General features: G+C 40.0%; 1 pseudogene; it reads right to left on the reverse strand.

Moving 5' to 3' along the window:
• Positions 1-13,611: 13,611 nt before the first annotated feature.
• On the reverse strand, positions 13,612-15,080 carry LOC140931974 (uncharacterized; annotated as a pseudogene).
• Positions 15,081-16,626: the final 1,546 nt, after the last annotated feature.

A 16,626-nucleotide genomic window follows, 5' to 3' on the forward strand; every position in this document is an offset into this window, starting at 1 on the left:
ACCAACGCTTTTAACGTTACGAAGGGCTGGGTAAGTAACTTTTCTGTTTTTTAGCCTTTCTAAAATCGTTGTTTGCAGATCAATTGCCGGTTTTGTTTATGGCTCGTGGTCCAGATGCCTTTTTCTATGGGTTTACCGGTATAATAAACCATAGGTTTTTGACCAATCAGATCACGCGTACTATCTCAGTTATTTTATAAAGTAATGTAGCTTTTCAGAGGTTGGACACTGAGCCTATAATAAATTATTTGAAGCACCATAATGAATTAAAATGAACACATTGAAACTGTATTACAGTTAAGGAAACTTGAAAATTACCTTGTTCAGTTTAAGTACAAGCTGTTCAGATTTGGCCTTGATGAAACTGGAGATGGGGCAGCCTCTCTTGAATAGTTCACGCCATTCCAAAAGAATATCAATAGCAACGAGAAGTTTGTCACATATGTTGAAGAGACCTAGATGACAAAAATATCACCACTGAGACACTGATAATCGTAACTTTAAAATCCGCTAATCAGCTCAATTTATTGCAAAAGTCTGCAAACTGAAAATTTTTTAAGGCCAAAGTAGTTGATCACTTCCCTTAAAAAAAATGAAAAAGTATCGACTAATCCAACAACTCCATGTATGCAACAATACAAAATAAAGTGATTGTTTTGAATGAAATTATATGCAATTTGAAAACTTATAAGCTTAATTAGAGTAAAAACAAAAATAATAATTATACCTTCTTCTGAAGGGCAAACCCGATGCATTGCTCTGCATTCCACTGAGGTGCACTCTTTCACTTTCACAACAACATCTTTAAATGGGTTTAGATTAGTGTATAAGATGCTGCCCCCTCTCATGCCTGAATGAATTTTCGATGTTCCCAAGGGCTCACCACAAATCTGACAGGTCACCTCCTTGACCTCGAACACGGGAGGCCACCCATTGTCACAACCAAGAAGGGTTGATGCATCTCTTACACTGACATTGTTGAGGTATTCAGAGCTGAAATGGTATGGCAACTTAAATGTGGAATAAATTTAATGTTGACAGTCTAGACACGGAGGGAGTTTCAGGTGATGCAGTGTGACTGTTGTTGGGCTCTTGCTGAGATGAGCTTGGAGCTTCAATTGATGTAGTGGGCATGTTGGAAGTTATACCAGGTGTGAATGTTGAAAAAGATGTGTCTTGAGCTGGTGCTGTAGATGCAGAAGCGAGGTCAGAATCACCGTGCGTGTACAGTTCCAGTGAGCAAAAGAGAACATGAAGATGGACACAGAGAGCACGTGACTTCTTTTGTTTTGCCTTCGAAACAAAACCTTTACAACTGCATTTGTGAAATGCAGTACCTGCTTTCTTGGTATTTTCAACTTTGATATGACAAAACCCAAGGGTGTTGGTAGCACATGGGGGTCCATAAACAACGTATGTGCGGTCGGAGACTTTGAAGACAGCCTCGCGAACGAGCGGGTTCGATATGTTATATAGTATAGATTTGGTTGGTGCATCGCAAGGATATGCGGCTATCTTTGCTGCTGTTAGGTTGTACATGTCGAGGACGCGAACGCTATCAGGGACTTGCTTGATGTGCTGACATATGAACTCCATTGCATGATCGCTCGACACATACGCGGCTCGTACATCCTTGCAGTCTGAGTGCAAGCATATCCACAAGTTATTTTCACTGTAAACTAAACATCGGTCGTCCCTCGAACTTGTCCGTATCGAATACAGTGCACCGCATATGTTTACAGCAGGAGGACAACACATCTTCTGGGCCTTTGCAAGTGGTGCAGAACCTCTGAGTTCGAAGCCGCACTTCGGACAATTCGCAGGTTTCCACCTACTTGAATAGGTTGTGCTGCATTTTGGGCAAGCGCCCTGTCCTCTGCCGCTCCAAGTGGCCATCGCACCCCAGTATAACACGAACTTACTGGACGCGAAACAGACCAACATCACACGCTACAACGGGTACAAACCACAATCTCAAAACCACTACAACTAGACGATCAAGACTAAACAGCAAGAAGCGCCGAACAATAGGCTACATGCTATAACAAACCAATTAACTTCGTGCAACCACTGCAACAGAAGTGAAATAGCTGACCAATCAGAGACGACGTTCCGAGAGCTTCGTGTCAACTGTCATAACTCACAATGTTGTGGTTTTTTAACTTTATATATCACAATGTGGTTGGGGGCTAATCGTCTAGAAAGTGGGGGCTAATCGTCCTTAATGTGGGAACTAGTTGTCGGGGGCTAATTGTCTGGGGGGCGAATTGTCCAGATTCCTGACACAGGAATATATATTTTCTGGGGATATCCCTTTTCCCGCAGATGTCACCAATCTGCGACTGACGTTTATTCACTGTGCATATTTTTCTAACCCTGTCCCTAAACTTCACAATAACTAGCCGCTTAACTTCTTCATAGTTAACTTGCACCTCGTTAAATATAAACTAAATAGTAAAACAAAGTGGCCACTGCGTTATTATGCCTCGTTATTCAACACATTACATTATAATAGAAAACGCAATGAAAATAAATGAGGAATATATCATATTACCTGGACCGCAAGTGACACAAAAGTTCGCTGAAGGCGCAGTTTCTGTGCCGCAGTTTAAGCAAAACATCTTTCACTCATTGAATGCCGCCATACTGGATTTGCCCCCTGGCCCAACATTCTTTGCGAGAACCTTGGGTTCCAGGCTTCCATCCTCCAAGGTCAGTTACGTGTATCTGTTTTTGCCGTGAGTTTTTGCCTTTGCTATGAAGCATTTGCTTTTGCCGTGAAGTATTTGGTTTTGCCATGAGGTATTTGCTTTTGCCGTGAAGTAATTGCTTTTGCCGTGAGGTATTTGCTTTTGCCGTGAAGGGTTTGGTTTTGCCGTGAGGTATTTGCTTTTGCCGTGAAGGGTTTTGGTTTTGCCGTGACAGTTCTGGGCCATTGTAGGTGTTAGCAGCCTTACCAAGTCAAATCACCTTAACTTACCAAAAACGTCCAGTATATTCCCAAGATATTCATTGGTTAGAGAATTTTCTCGACACCCTTGAATTTCTGTCCACAGGGCAAAGAGTGCTGTCTATAGCAAAGAGTTGTTGTTCACGTCTAGTTAGCTGCCATAGGGTTGCGTTGTTTTCAAAGGAAAGAGAAACATGTTGCATATCTTATACTTAAATGGACGATATACAATTCTTGGCCAGAATAGATCACATGAAAAAACTGCTTACCGTATCAGTAAGCCATCCATCTATGAAAGTGGGATCGAGGCTTCAATTTTCTTTGTTTCCTTTTCAGAAAGTGTACAAAGTTTACCAGGAGAGAGAGTGGTCAGCTGATCGGACAGTAACTCTGAACGGTCCTACTTGAAGTTTACATTCTCGTAAAGGTGTGTGCTTTTACAACATCTTGATCTGAGTAACGGCATCCATTTTTTTTCTGTTTTCAAATGTCCTTATTCCCTATCTGGATTCATTTATTCGTTCTTATTAATGAGGCGGGGTACAAAGAGAGTGTGCAATCGTTAATATTCTAAGTAAAGAAAGTTTTGTATATAATTCTTTCTTTATTCAGTTTTCGAATTGACAGTCATTGCCAAACCAGCCAATGGTTGTTTAATTTGCATGTTTGGGTTTCATTTACTTACAGATCTTTCAGTGTTCAAGTTTTACTATCAAAATATAATTTTATTGATTGTACAAAACGTTCAATACGCTGTATAGTCAGGTCGCTTAGTATCAGTATCGTTACTGGCTGGATACAAGCACCAATTTTTGTCTGCACTCTCTTTTCGATGTAAGAATTAAACTTAGTCGTGGATCCATCGAAAATATTTTCTCTATCTCATCAAAAAGAGCGTGCAAAAATTAGGTTAATTCGCATAAATTTAAAATGGCGGCGCTAAGTACTAAAATTTTAAACAACTCCAAATTCGTGGCCCTTGTAATGCAACTATAACCCGTGTTTGTTAAAGTAATGAAAAATGATGATAGCACTGAGTGCTGCAGTCCAGTTCGCTCTTCAGTCACACGAGTTTAAAACATTATTACGATTACAGACCGGCATGGACAATACGAAGATCTTAGTTTACCAATCAATCAAAACCATTACAAAATGTTCCACAACTTTAACCTTTCCAAACGTTAGAATATAACTTTTTTGAGAGATCTTTTACTGCAATCTACTCAAGATGCGTAGGCGAGATGGCGTGTACTGTTTGATTACTTACGCATGATGCTTTCTGATCTATGAAACTGTTCATTAAGCTGAAATCAGCACCTCCGTAGGCCAATCAAACTACAGAATTTTGTTGGGCAGGCATGATTTACATAATAAAAATATTTAATTAATGACAAAAAATCAATTCATTTTTTGTTCAATAAATCTTAATTACCCTTTTTTTACTCTGAGTTAACACGCTCTCAAAATTAAATGATCGTCATGGGTTGTTTTAATAACGCATTCCAGTTAAACAGAATATTTTCCTGGCAATTGCGGGGAGTATCCAGGAACTTTCGAAAACTAGTTATTTGAGCAACTAAAGAAGATCGTTCTTAGTGCCTCCTTCTTCCTCTTAGATCAGTTACTTAAACTACTCCTGATTTGAAAATTACGACTGACAGTTACTGTAAATCGATATGTACTTTACACACCTAAAGTTCCATCTCCTTTCATCTCACTTGTCTGCGAGCGCTGCAATACGAATTGCAATTACAATTGCAAAGCGGGGAACACTTCAAGTTCACTTTGCGACATTTGCAATTGGAACAGTCTCCCTTGTATGTACACTGATTTAATCTTGACAGGCTTTAGATAACTCTGGAACAGTTAGCCAAAGTGGGCTCCACACATTGTCCACTTGTTCCCAGCCATAGTCGCTTGGGGAAGGAATCATCTGCTGTACTTCGGTACTTGTAACCCAGATAGAGGCTTGGTAAACAGCCCTCTTCGTGTGTTGTAGGAGGGCATTCTGCGTCGGTGGCATCCTTTCCATCGTGACGTTCTTTAGACAGAACAGTTCCCTCCTTGTCTGGTTGATTGAAAGTGAAGTGCTCGTTTTGCCTTTCCCTCGGGGAAGACAAAGTTTGCCACTTTATAGGTAAGAAAGTCAAACAGCTCTTTCTTGTTTGATGAATCATGCAGAAAGTCTGACCAGTTTCGTGGTAACTTGGTTTCTCCAGATAGAGCGATTTTCGTATGACCTTGAAATGAAAAGGCGCGAACAAAACAGAAACAACAAACGAACGGAAATAGAACGATTTGATTGGTTTATCGAACGGACAGACAAACGCGCCTGGCTTTTGATTGGTTAAGCGAACGCTCGTGTAAACTGCAATTCTGAAAGTAATTTTCCAAAACTTCGGGCAACAAAAGCTTGAAAAAGTGTTGAAACTGGACAGCTGTTAGGATGCTAGACTGGAGGGTAAATGCTTCAGAAGGAATTTACAAATTTGGTGCTGCGTACCCTATCCAAAAAAGGTATCAGATTTTGGCAGATTATTCAACAAGTGGAAGTTTTGCGGTCAGTGCACGAGAAAACCGCGTTTGTTACAACACCGCACGGGCAATTTGTGAAAAGTTTATTGCGACCGGTGATTGTCAAGCTGGAGCAAGAGGGAGGCCAGCTAGCAAGATGCAACCTTTTATGGTTGCCTATCTGGAGGCTATGATTTTCGTGAACCCTTTTTTGTACTTGGAAGAAATGCAAGGCAGACTGAGAGCTGACCTGAACTTGTTACCACACGAAGTTCCGTCGGTACCGGTTATTTGCAGGACACTGCATGATCTCAATTTAACGAAGCACAAGTCAACTAAAGTCCCACAAGAGCGATTTACACCGTACAACTTGGTAAGAAGACAAGCTTACATCCAGTGGCGGAACCGAAAAGATCCATCAAAACTGTTTTTCGGAGACGAGACGGCCTTTAACAAGCTCACTGATGTACGAACTTCAGGTTGGTGCAGTATTGGTGACGTCCTTCCGAGTGTAGAGCCAAAACGAGACGTAAGAGAAAAAATATCGGCCTTTGCAGTGGTAGGTTACAACGAAGGAATTGTTAATTGCTACCCAGTTCCCGGTAGCTTCAATGCAGTTTCCATAACAAATGCCATCGAGTATCACTTCTTACCCTACTTACCAATAGATAGTTTTCTGGTTCTTGACAACGCCTCGATACACAACGACGTTGCTGTGCAGAATGTTTTGGCGCGCAAGAACATAACCCTCGTCAAAATGCCTACTTACTCTTTTGACTTAAATCCCATTGAAAGCGTTTTCAGCATCGTAAAAGCCAATGCACTGAAGACGCCGGGTTCCATTCGTGCTTACGGAATGGCAAGCGTTGTAAATGCTTTCGCAGGAGTAACAGTTCCAGTGGTACAGTCATTTTACAGGAGAAGCTGGCAAGTGCAATTCTAAGTGTAATTTCATTTAATTAACGAAACAGTTTTGTTATTCACCCTCATTCCGTAGTAACTGTTTTTACGTAATACGTAGCCACTTATTCGATCCAGCACATCTTACACCAAAATCGTTCATTTTACATCGCATACTTACTTTCAAGAAGGTATTTCTAGAACTCACTGTGGTTTTGTAAGAATTTCTTCAATAGACGCTATGGCTACAGTACTTTAATACCGAGGCAAGTGTTGATGCTGGACTGAGTGTAGAAAAGTAAATTAATCGGCATATACTTGCTTGAGCTCTGGGTTTAGTGTTGTCAAAATGTTCTTTTGACTAGTCGACCACGGTACGTATTTAAGCTTAACTTATTTGTTTAAGACTATATACTGTAGGTCGAGGCCAGGATTGAAGAGACCACTAGCTTGTATGTTTTGGGTGTCATTCTTGCTGTATTTATGATTATTATTATTTACCAATACGGCAACCCCTCAAAAAGAAGATTATTAGCCGGTCGGGTACTATAAGAACAAACTTAAGCATTTAAAACGATTCTCCGATAATTTATTGAATGCACAGTAACAAACTAACATTCAACCGATCTACCCAGTACAATTTTGTTGCACAAAGTCTGGTTATGAAAAATAACCTGAATCCTTTCTTTTAAATCAAACCTATAAGCCAGTTGTTGGTCAAGTTCTGTAAATTTAATCAGAAGTATATGATACATAATTTGTACAAAGTTGTAAATATTTACACAATATGATGCCAATTATAAGTGACAATTATTACAATTTTGTTTTAGTCTATCATTTGGCACTTTCACAATAATATAACTTGTAACTAGCAAATGTCACTTGAAAGTTTGTGAATTGTGCGCTATGACATGGGTATTATAATCTTCTTGGGCAAAATTGTGTTATTGTTATGCTTGAAAGATAATATCAGGTAAACTTTTGAATGAACAGCAAATCTTTCTAAAAGAAACAGGAGGAACTTGACAAAATTACATCCTGTTAGTTTCATTGAATTTAATTTTTGAATAAATAAATTTTTGGACAATATTTGTAAGTTTGTTATTATTTTTTGTAATTTTTGTAATAAATTGTAAAGTGCTATTAGACATAGCTGGAAAAGGCGCTATATAAGTAAAGTATTATTGTTATTTTTTTAAAGCGTCAAACCATCCTGGCCATTCATTAAGCCAAGAGCACTTGTGATAGTTTCAGTGCTTGAATGCTGGGCTGTCAACCCCCCAAATGACATCATTTGGGCAAAAACTACTCGTTGACTCCAATTGTCACCAAATTTGTGATGACACAAAACTCACAAAAACCAATCAGATTATTAACAATAGCATACTGGAGGTCATGAGGAAATGTTCTATGTTGACATTAAAATAGCTCAAACAATATGCAAAATAGTTGAAATTGTATTGTTGGAAAGTCGAGGCTACTGAAGAAATGACATACTTCAATGATTATCCGGGAGATTGCATTCTCTAATCTGGAGAAAGGGAGATTTCTCCAGAATTTTCCAGGAGAGTTGACAGCACTGCGAATGCTATTGACACAAATGTGTATTAAGCCTTTTTAAAGTACCAGTGAATATCCATGTAATGACCCCTTCAGTTAGTAACTAGTAAATAAAAAAATGTTAATAATAATATGTTACTTCCAATATGAATTTTAATGCAGCCAATGTTGCCGCAATTGTTGGCTCAAACTTATAAATTTCTTCTGATTCATATTTTACCCTTCAGTCTGGCATCCTAACATCTGACCAGGTTCAACACTTTTTGTAAGCTTTTGTTGCCTGAAGTTGTGGAAAATTACTTTCAACAATGTTTCTCATCATGCATTTGCATACCAAAAGCCATGTATGTTAACTTTGTACTTTTTTGATACACCAATCAAATTGCTCCACTGGCGTTTGTTTGTTGTTTCTGTTTTGCTTCACATAATCATTTAAAGTCATATAAAAATCGCTCTAATGAAGTCAAGTTTACAGAAAGTGTTGCCTCAAAAGAGTGTATTAATACTTATGATGAAGTTTTCAGTGCAACAAGTGGCATAATTGTTTTAATTTTTTGTCATAAATTCAATAAAATGCCTTGCTTTATTACCGACCAGTGGCTTTCTTATTGTGAATACAATCCAAACCTTGGTAGCCTCAAAGTTGACTTTGAAGATGTAAGACAATCATCAAGGTTACAAACAACAGAGATACAGTGCCAAATATTGGAATAGCTTGCACAACAGGCATCATTGAGGACACTCAGATGGGTTTGGGCATGTATGCCATTGGCAAGAATTGAACATACAATGACCCTTATAACTGTATTTTTAATCCTTTTTGAAAAGAATTTGTAGATTACAGTTTTGTTACAAATTTACCACATTGGCCATATTTGTATATGTCATGATAACCCTTAGACCTGAAGGCATTGGCACACTGTGCCATGATTTATGCATCTTTTTAAAACATTGTCAAATAGTTTCATGACACTGATGGGCAGCAATTGCAGGTAGACAAGACAACAATGCTGTGAAATGTCTCAGATTTATCCCTATCTCTACACAGTTTACTGTCTCTTTTAAAGTCTCAAAATACCAGTAGTTTTGACATGTTTTAAGACCATTTCACAACATCGTTTGCTCACCAGTCTGCAGCCTGTATTGGTCTCACACCAAGAACAATTTGGTACTCCTAAACAGAGTTCAAGGGAACAAAATATTTTTTATGACTTTGTGTCAAGTTGCTGAGACTATAGGCCCTTTGTTGATCACATGACTGATTTCCCTTAGTAGAGCCTTGAAGCTAGAGTAATCTAACTTTCAAAAATGGAAAGAGTATGTTCGAATATTAGCAAGGACACCCATTTCCAGACCAATGCTGTACGATGCTGAGATATTGTGAAGGTCTAGCCTGTATTACTTTGAGAAATATAGTTTTTTTTGGAAGACCTCTAAAATAATGATGGTTGAATAGCAAGAGTTCTTCCCACATGAAGATCCTTCTAATTTTCAAGACTACAGCAATTGCTACTTTTGAGATATAGGTCTGACAATTTATATGTTCGCTAATCATAAAATGCTTTAAATCAACTTCTGTTAAAAATAGTTTTCCAAAAAGTATTTGTTTTGAATTCATTTTCACAGATAAGAGAACAATCAGGTGACCATCATTTTTGTTGCAAAAGGCCTATTTCATACTGATGTCATAAGATTTTGTAAATGTTGCTTTGCAACATTGCCTATATAACTTAACTCACTTACTGGATGCATAAAAAAACACATGCCTCTATTCTTTTCCTTGGATGTTTGTCTTACATCCTCAACTTTGGTTTAAATCATTGGCCACGTGCAGGGTTTGGGCAGAGACCTCCCATGACACTCCCTGATAAATGGTGGCCACAGCGCTTACAGAATGCAGCTTTCCTTGAACCCGAGGCAGTGGATGTGCTGCTCAAGGCCACAGCAAAAGGATTTAGATCAGTATCAGGAATGTTACTGACTGCTCTAGTAACAGTCTGGGAAAAAGATATTACCGGGGAATCCCTTCTCTTGCTCTCCTCACTGACAGGTAATAATTTCAAAAGTAGATCCACAGTATCATACAGCTTATTATCACACGACTGCAAAGCTTTAGCAATGCCCTCTTGTTTAAACTGCGGGAACATTTGCACGAGGACATTTAAGTTGCTGTTGTTTACCATATTTTGAGAGAGACTTTCCAGGAGAATGCATCAATTGCTTTCTCTACCTCCCCATTTGCACTTGTCAAGTGCTTTTTCAAATGTGGAGGTGACAGCTGGGGGAAAATGTTGGCCAAAAGAGCAGCATTCTCTACCTCCTCATTTGCACTTGTCAAGTGCATTTCCAAATGTGGAGGTGACAGCTGGGGGGAAATGTCAACCAAAAGAGCAGCACTCTCATCACCAGAGCCATGAGCTGATGGAAGTCCTGAACCAGTATTCTGAAGTTCTGAACCAAGTGAGGATGGAAGTCCCAGGTTCACGTGCTCCACATCACTGTACTCAGTTAGCCCCAGGGCGTTTAATTCATCTCCTTGCCTTGCACTTGTGTTCTTTACACGACCGCTTATGGTATGTTGCCTTTCTTCCATCCAGGCCTTGGTGGCACGTGCCATGTTGGAAAGTGGGCTCTTCAACTTGTCTGCTTCACTCAAAGAGCTCATAAAGTTGTTAACAAACAGATAATATTTCGACATCTCAAGTCTTCTGCTTTTCTGTTTCTCTAAACAACAGTATATACATATATACACAATAAATTTAATATATTGTTAAATTTGGACCAAGTCACATCAGTTCAATTTACCTGTCATGTGTTCTTTTTTTCGTTGGATTTCTGAGAGGGTATTGCATGGTTCAATTCAATGTGTCAACATCCCTCCTGTCAACCCCTAAGACAAGTCCAGCCCTTCAGGCCTGAGGGGGGAATTGTTTGAAGCGGTCCTGTCCCGGGGATAGGGGGCAGGGAAATCAAAAATCACATTTTTGTTGTTCTTGTGAATTATGTCATTTCTGAGTTGACATGATGGTGCCAGACTGCATGGAGAAGACTCCTAAGACTGTTCTTTCCTGGGGAAATCTCAAGAATTTGTTGCAGTCTGGTTAGAAACAAAAATGAATAGACTGCAAAGTAATAAAACTTACAAATTCCCAGGGGAAGGGGATGGTTTACACGTAGAAATGAACAATGCATAACCCATAAGAATAATAACAGTAAGACCCTGAGACTAAGAACCTGTTAGGCTCAAATTTTGCCAGTTAAGCACCCTGTATACAGGAACCTGTTCAGCCTAAAATGTGAATCAGGCTCTTATTTTCTTAGCTCCCCACGCAGGATTTTTTGGTGAACTCATACTTCATCGCACCCACAAATGGTGTCTGTGGGGAGGGACGAAATAAACACGCCACTAAAAACCCCTGCGTGGGAGGCTATTATTTTCTTAAATGTATGAAAAAATTTTGTACACTTAAGCAAATAAGTCAACATTCAGAATCTTCTTTAGAGACACGGGTGCCTTAACACTCCAACTGCAATGTTATGGTTTGCAGCTTTTATGTAAGGAAAAAGCTGAACCACTGAATACTCTTAGCTATATTGTATCTTTTTTTTTCAGAAAGAACCTATATAAGAAGAGACTATGAGTAATCCCTATTTTTTTCTCAGAGATAGTAGAGCGAGCGAAACGCAAGCGCGTGTGAAAATCACCCCAGTCATGAAAGGCGAGGACTAATTTAAAACCTTAAACTAACTACCATTTATATGGGATCCTGTTTAGGCTAACTTAGAAAAATCCAGGTTCTTAGACCGTCTCTAGTTGTTGGTTTTACTGTATTACTTTTTAAGCAAATTTAATTTTTAACAATACCATATCACACTTTATTAGTAAGTGTTGATGAGAAACCAGATAAGTGGGAAAAATTTGTCATGGCTTTACACGATGGCCGCTGATAAGTACACAAGCAATGAAAATAGTGACGTCCCAGATGTCAAAGAAAACTACTGAAATTTGATCCTTTTTCTCATTCAGTGCCCTGACTTGATAACAAAATTGTTAGAGAAGCATTACTAATAAAAATGTGAAAATTTAACATTAATGAAATCGCAAAACTGCACTGTAAAAGCTATTCTGAGAATGTATTTTAGGCAACATCGGGAAATCTGTCAAATAATTTGTGTGTCATTCACGAGAATTTCATGTACAAGCCAAAGTGCAACAAATTACTGTAACAACAAATTTTCCTGTCCAACATTTTTAAAAAGGTATACTTCAAATACAAATGGTACTTTCAAAGGCAATAAGATACCTTAAGAGTAACTAAAATAGTTGGAAAGGTAAATTAACAAAAAATTGGATCAAAAGATCATGAAGTTGACAACATACCGGCTTTAAGGGCAGTTGTGGACATCTTTTTTTTCGCCACCTCAGTACCCGAGTTCTTGTTTGCAAGTTGGATGACTTGCTCAATAGTCAGGTCAACGCTGCTTGAGGGTAGCAATGGTCCGGCCAGCTCATCGGCACATCTTTTTTGAGCTCGCTCTCGCGCCATTTCGTTGTGTTTTGCAATCTTCTCACACTCCGTGCACTTGCAACATTTAAAAGGGCATGCTGAATGTATTCCAGCTTTAAAACCATGTGCTTTGCACCTTCGGCAAAATCGTTTAACATTTGACGCGTCTGACATAATGAAATTTTCGGGTTTTTTAATTAAAGGACAAGAGAAAAAATATTGTCAGATGGAGAGCCCAAAAACGTCACCATCAACAAAGTCACGTGATCAAAGTCTGGTCAAAGCCGCTTCAAGTGGAAAGCGTTTAAAATTTTCTTGACTTCTAATTCATCTCACAATCGACTAAAAGGGATACATAGTCTAACGTCCCACATGACACGACAAAAAAGCAAACTAAAATTCTTACTCGTTTTCGAGGACAAGAAGGACACTATTCACGAATAAACTCGCCAGCGTAGTAAGCGGCGTCACCACATGGGTAACGGAATCGGGCTCTCCATCTTCGTTCAGCACTTTTGGTGTAAAGATGAGCCACACATAACTGCTTCCATTGTTGTTTAATCACCAGAATTTGTAAGAAAACCAAATTTTCACAAGAAGAGACCAAAGTCCCTGAATGCAACAGCTAACTCCACTACCACCTCCACTGATCGATTGCATGCCCGAGAACTTTCTAGAAATCAGCCGATGCTTCGCTTTGACGTCATACTGCAACACGATTGGCCAATCGAACAGTGCCTTCTCCATATTAGGGTTTTCTTTGGCGGGAAAACGAAGAGTCCTTGTTTTGATCTTTTCAGACATTGGCTGATGAAACAAATCACGAACACTTACCATTTTTCAAGGTCATACGAAAGTCGCTCTACCTTTCCGCGGACCCCCTTTCCTATCTTCTGACGAGTATTAGGGTTTTCTTTGGCGGGAAAACGAAGAGTCCTTGTTTTGATCTTTTCAGACATTGGCTGATGAAACAAATCACGAACACTTACCATTTTTCAAGGTCATACGAAAGTCGCTCTACCTTTCCGCGGACCCCCTTTCCTATCTTCTGACGAGTCGACTCCTTTAAACTCTCTGCTCTGTATGTGTCCCATACAACGTCCAACCTTTCTGTTCCTTGTAGATGACTTTGCAGATGAGGGATGAATGCCTTCTCTGCATATTCTTTGAATGTTGTAATTACAGCGATGGACAAGCAGTGTACGATGACAGCACCATCCAGCTGAATGTTTCAGGTGGCTTAGATTCATGTAGTGGCTCAAGACATTTCATCAGTTCAGACTTTGTGCCCGGCAAATAAAGTTTGCCGAATTCTGACAATGAGGGAGGAAAGGATTGGACTTCATGAGAAAAGAATTCTTCCAAATCCCCTTCACGGCTCTTCATTGAGATATACAACTGACCAAAAAGAGACACATTATTTTCAAGAGCTTTAATCTTTTTTCCTTGCTTCGACTTAATATTTGGACTGGGTTTCCTGAATAGTGCTGGCTTGTTTAATTTAATGGGTTCATGAATAGGTCGTTTTCGTTCCTCCAGTACTTCTTTGACAAAGTTACTGTATTGTCCCTTCCCTGTGTCTTCAAGGGTGTACAATGTAGCTATGACTGATTCATGAGCGCAATCTCGACTGTCTAGGGATACAAGATCTGAAAAATCGGCCGAGAAAGGGTTCCCCATCTTCGTTATGATGCTAGAGAGACTAGTGACCTGCCTTTGGAAGGTTTTCTGTGTTGATAGACCCTGTTAATGATTCAGAAAGTTTTGGGGATTATCTGGATCGTTATCAGAAAAGTATTGGCTCTCGAACTGTTTTCGAAGTCTTGACAGCTCTGGTCCTGACAGCGTCCAGCGTCTGAAGGCAACAGGGTTTTCTGTAAGACCAATACAACCCCCGAGCCTTTCACGTTGCGGTTTTCTTGCTCGTGTGCTTGATTGAACGGAATTCCAGAGAATGTATTGGCCGTTTTCGAAATAACCCAGTTGCCCTGAATCTCAAACTCTTCTTTGATTGGTCGAGGCAAAGATTTCATATCTCTTATATGAACGGGTAGCCACCTTGCGTAATTGACATGGTCTAAGCCAAAGAACAGAAGTGCTAGTTCTTCCAAAACGTTCACGTACAAATGAAAGTTTCTCTCCCTGTGAGCCCGGACAAAGATGAGAATAAGAGTTTCGTATCGCAAAATAAGGTCCCAGAACATAAATGTTGGACTTTTAGCTGTCATCTGTAATCTCCAAGCTTCGGCTGTTTCTTCGTGTTCAGAGCCAATACAACTTAAGAAAGCTTTGCGTTGAAGGATACGCAAGGTTAACAGTGTGACTTGGTGGGCGTGTCTGGTACGGGTAAGGTGAGCCGCGTTCAACATCGATTGTGCAGTCCCGGCAGAAGTTACTTCAGCTTCTGATAGAGCTGATGTCCACCCAGACCCTTCCAGTAAATCTCCAAGTACGTTCCAAAGAGCCATCTCTGTGTGCAAGCCTCCCAACATGGCTACATACTGTCCTTCGCTGTGAGTGGCTGGAAAGTGCCATTAGACCAACTTTGCCAGGGTGAAGAGTGGCTGATCAAACGTAATGACTGGAATCTGACCAGGGTTAAGTAAATTTGTCGCTTGCTTCACTACATCAGTACCGTGCTTAATCATTGCAGGTGTAGCAGACTTCTCATAGAAGAGAGGTAGCATTGCACACAAGGCTGGAAGCCCATGTGTAGGCGTTTTTTGAGAGACGTGATAAGCTGCCCATGCAATAGCGTCTCCTTTCTCTATTTCTTTTTTCAAAAGAGAGATGAGATCTGCTGCTGGAGATCTGCTCCCATTCATTTTCCGCTTCTAGGGCTTTTTCCAGGCAGACCTTTGTTTGCTCCACCTTTACCTCTGGAACAACAGTGTTAGACTTTGCTATAGCTACAGCCGGGACAGTAGTATAGATTTCAGGTAGCTGAACATGCTTTCCACTCACGGAGGGAGGAACCGTTAAAGGCAGTCTACATTCACCCGGCTTGTTTGGGGATGGAAATTGGAACATACTAATACCAGTACCATGGAAAGAGCTTTGTGATGTAGTTGAACTGGGATTATGGTCCAGGTTGTCCAAAGCACCAACGGTAAACAGGCCTCTGTACAGGCAGACAGGGGATATAACTCCGTCCTCGTCAAAACGTATGCACATTGCTTTGGCAATCCAATCTTCAAGCTGTAAAACCCTTTCGTAGGAAATGCAGATTCCCAGCTGGTGTAACTGATTGATAAGATGCTTACTTCTGGTCAGGCCATGTATGTTCAAGCCAATGTAAACAGGGAGTGGTGGCTCGTGCTCTAGCGAATGTCTTGGTTTTGCCTCTGGATCAGCAGTTGATCGTTTCTTAGCGTTAAAGACTATGGCCTGGCCTATAGTGAGGCATGCTTGGGACTCTTGTTTCTCTTGGTTTTTCAGGTTGGGTCCATTGAGAATTAAGGAAATGAGGGTCTTGAGACTTGATGGCAGTGACGTGTCTTGACATTTTTCCGGAAAAGATCCGTTGAAGAGAATGCCTTCATGATTAAAAATGTCTTTCCTTATTATAGAAGCAGCCCTGGCCAAAATTAGTGCGTCTTCTGAGAAGTCTCTTTTCTTTAAGGCGTTTTGAATCATGTTACGAATTCCTTCTTTGAAAACTAAGAAAGTGTTCCTGCCGTCGAACTGTTCTTGAGCTTCCTTGAAGTATTCTAACAAGGCGCTCCTTTAGCCTGGTCTTGTTTACTGATTTCGCATTACCTAGATCCTCCAGGCGACTTTCATATAAAGAGTGCAGCTCCGACAATTTAAACAGGAGTTTTCCAGAATTGACTTCTTTTTCTTAACTTGCAAGCTCGACGAACACGCGGGAGTTACACACGTTTTCATCAATATTTTGCTTATCCTTGTTTGATTTTCTGACGTGACTGCGATATCTGTTTTTCAATTCAATCAAGCATTTCAGATGATACTTTGCACTGATCGCAATAAGATCTCCTCCAACTATTCTCACAAGTAGTCGTGAATCATTAAGCTCTGTTATTATTGTTCTTATATTTGCGTCTGTCTCAAATGTAGACACCTGGCGGAGATCTCCATCATCTTCTCGAGCTCCCTTCTCACACAAAAAACACACCTCACTATTCAACCATTGTCGCTTACCGCGAGAGCTTGTTTCTGTCGAATCACTGCTGT

The sequence above is a fragment of the Porites lutea genome, chromosome 3 (assembly GCF_958299795.1).
Source record: "Porites lutea chromosome 3, jaPorLute2.1, whole genome shotgun sequence".
In the NCBI taxonomy this organism is placed as follows: Eukaryota; Metazoa; Cnidaria; class Anthozoa; order Scleractinia; family Poritidae; genus Porites; species Porites lutea.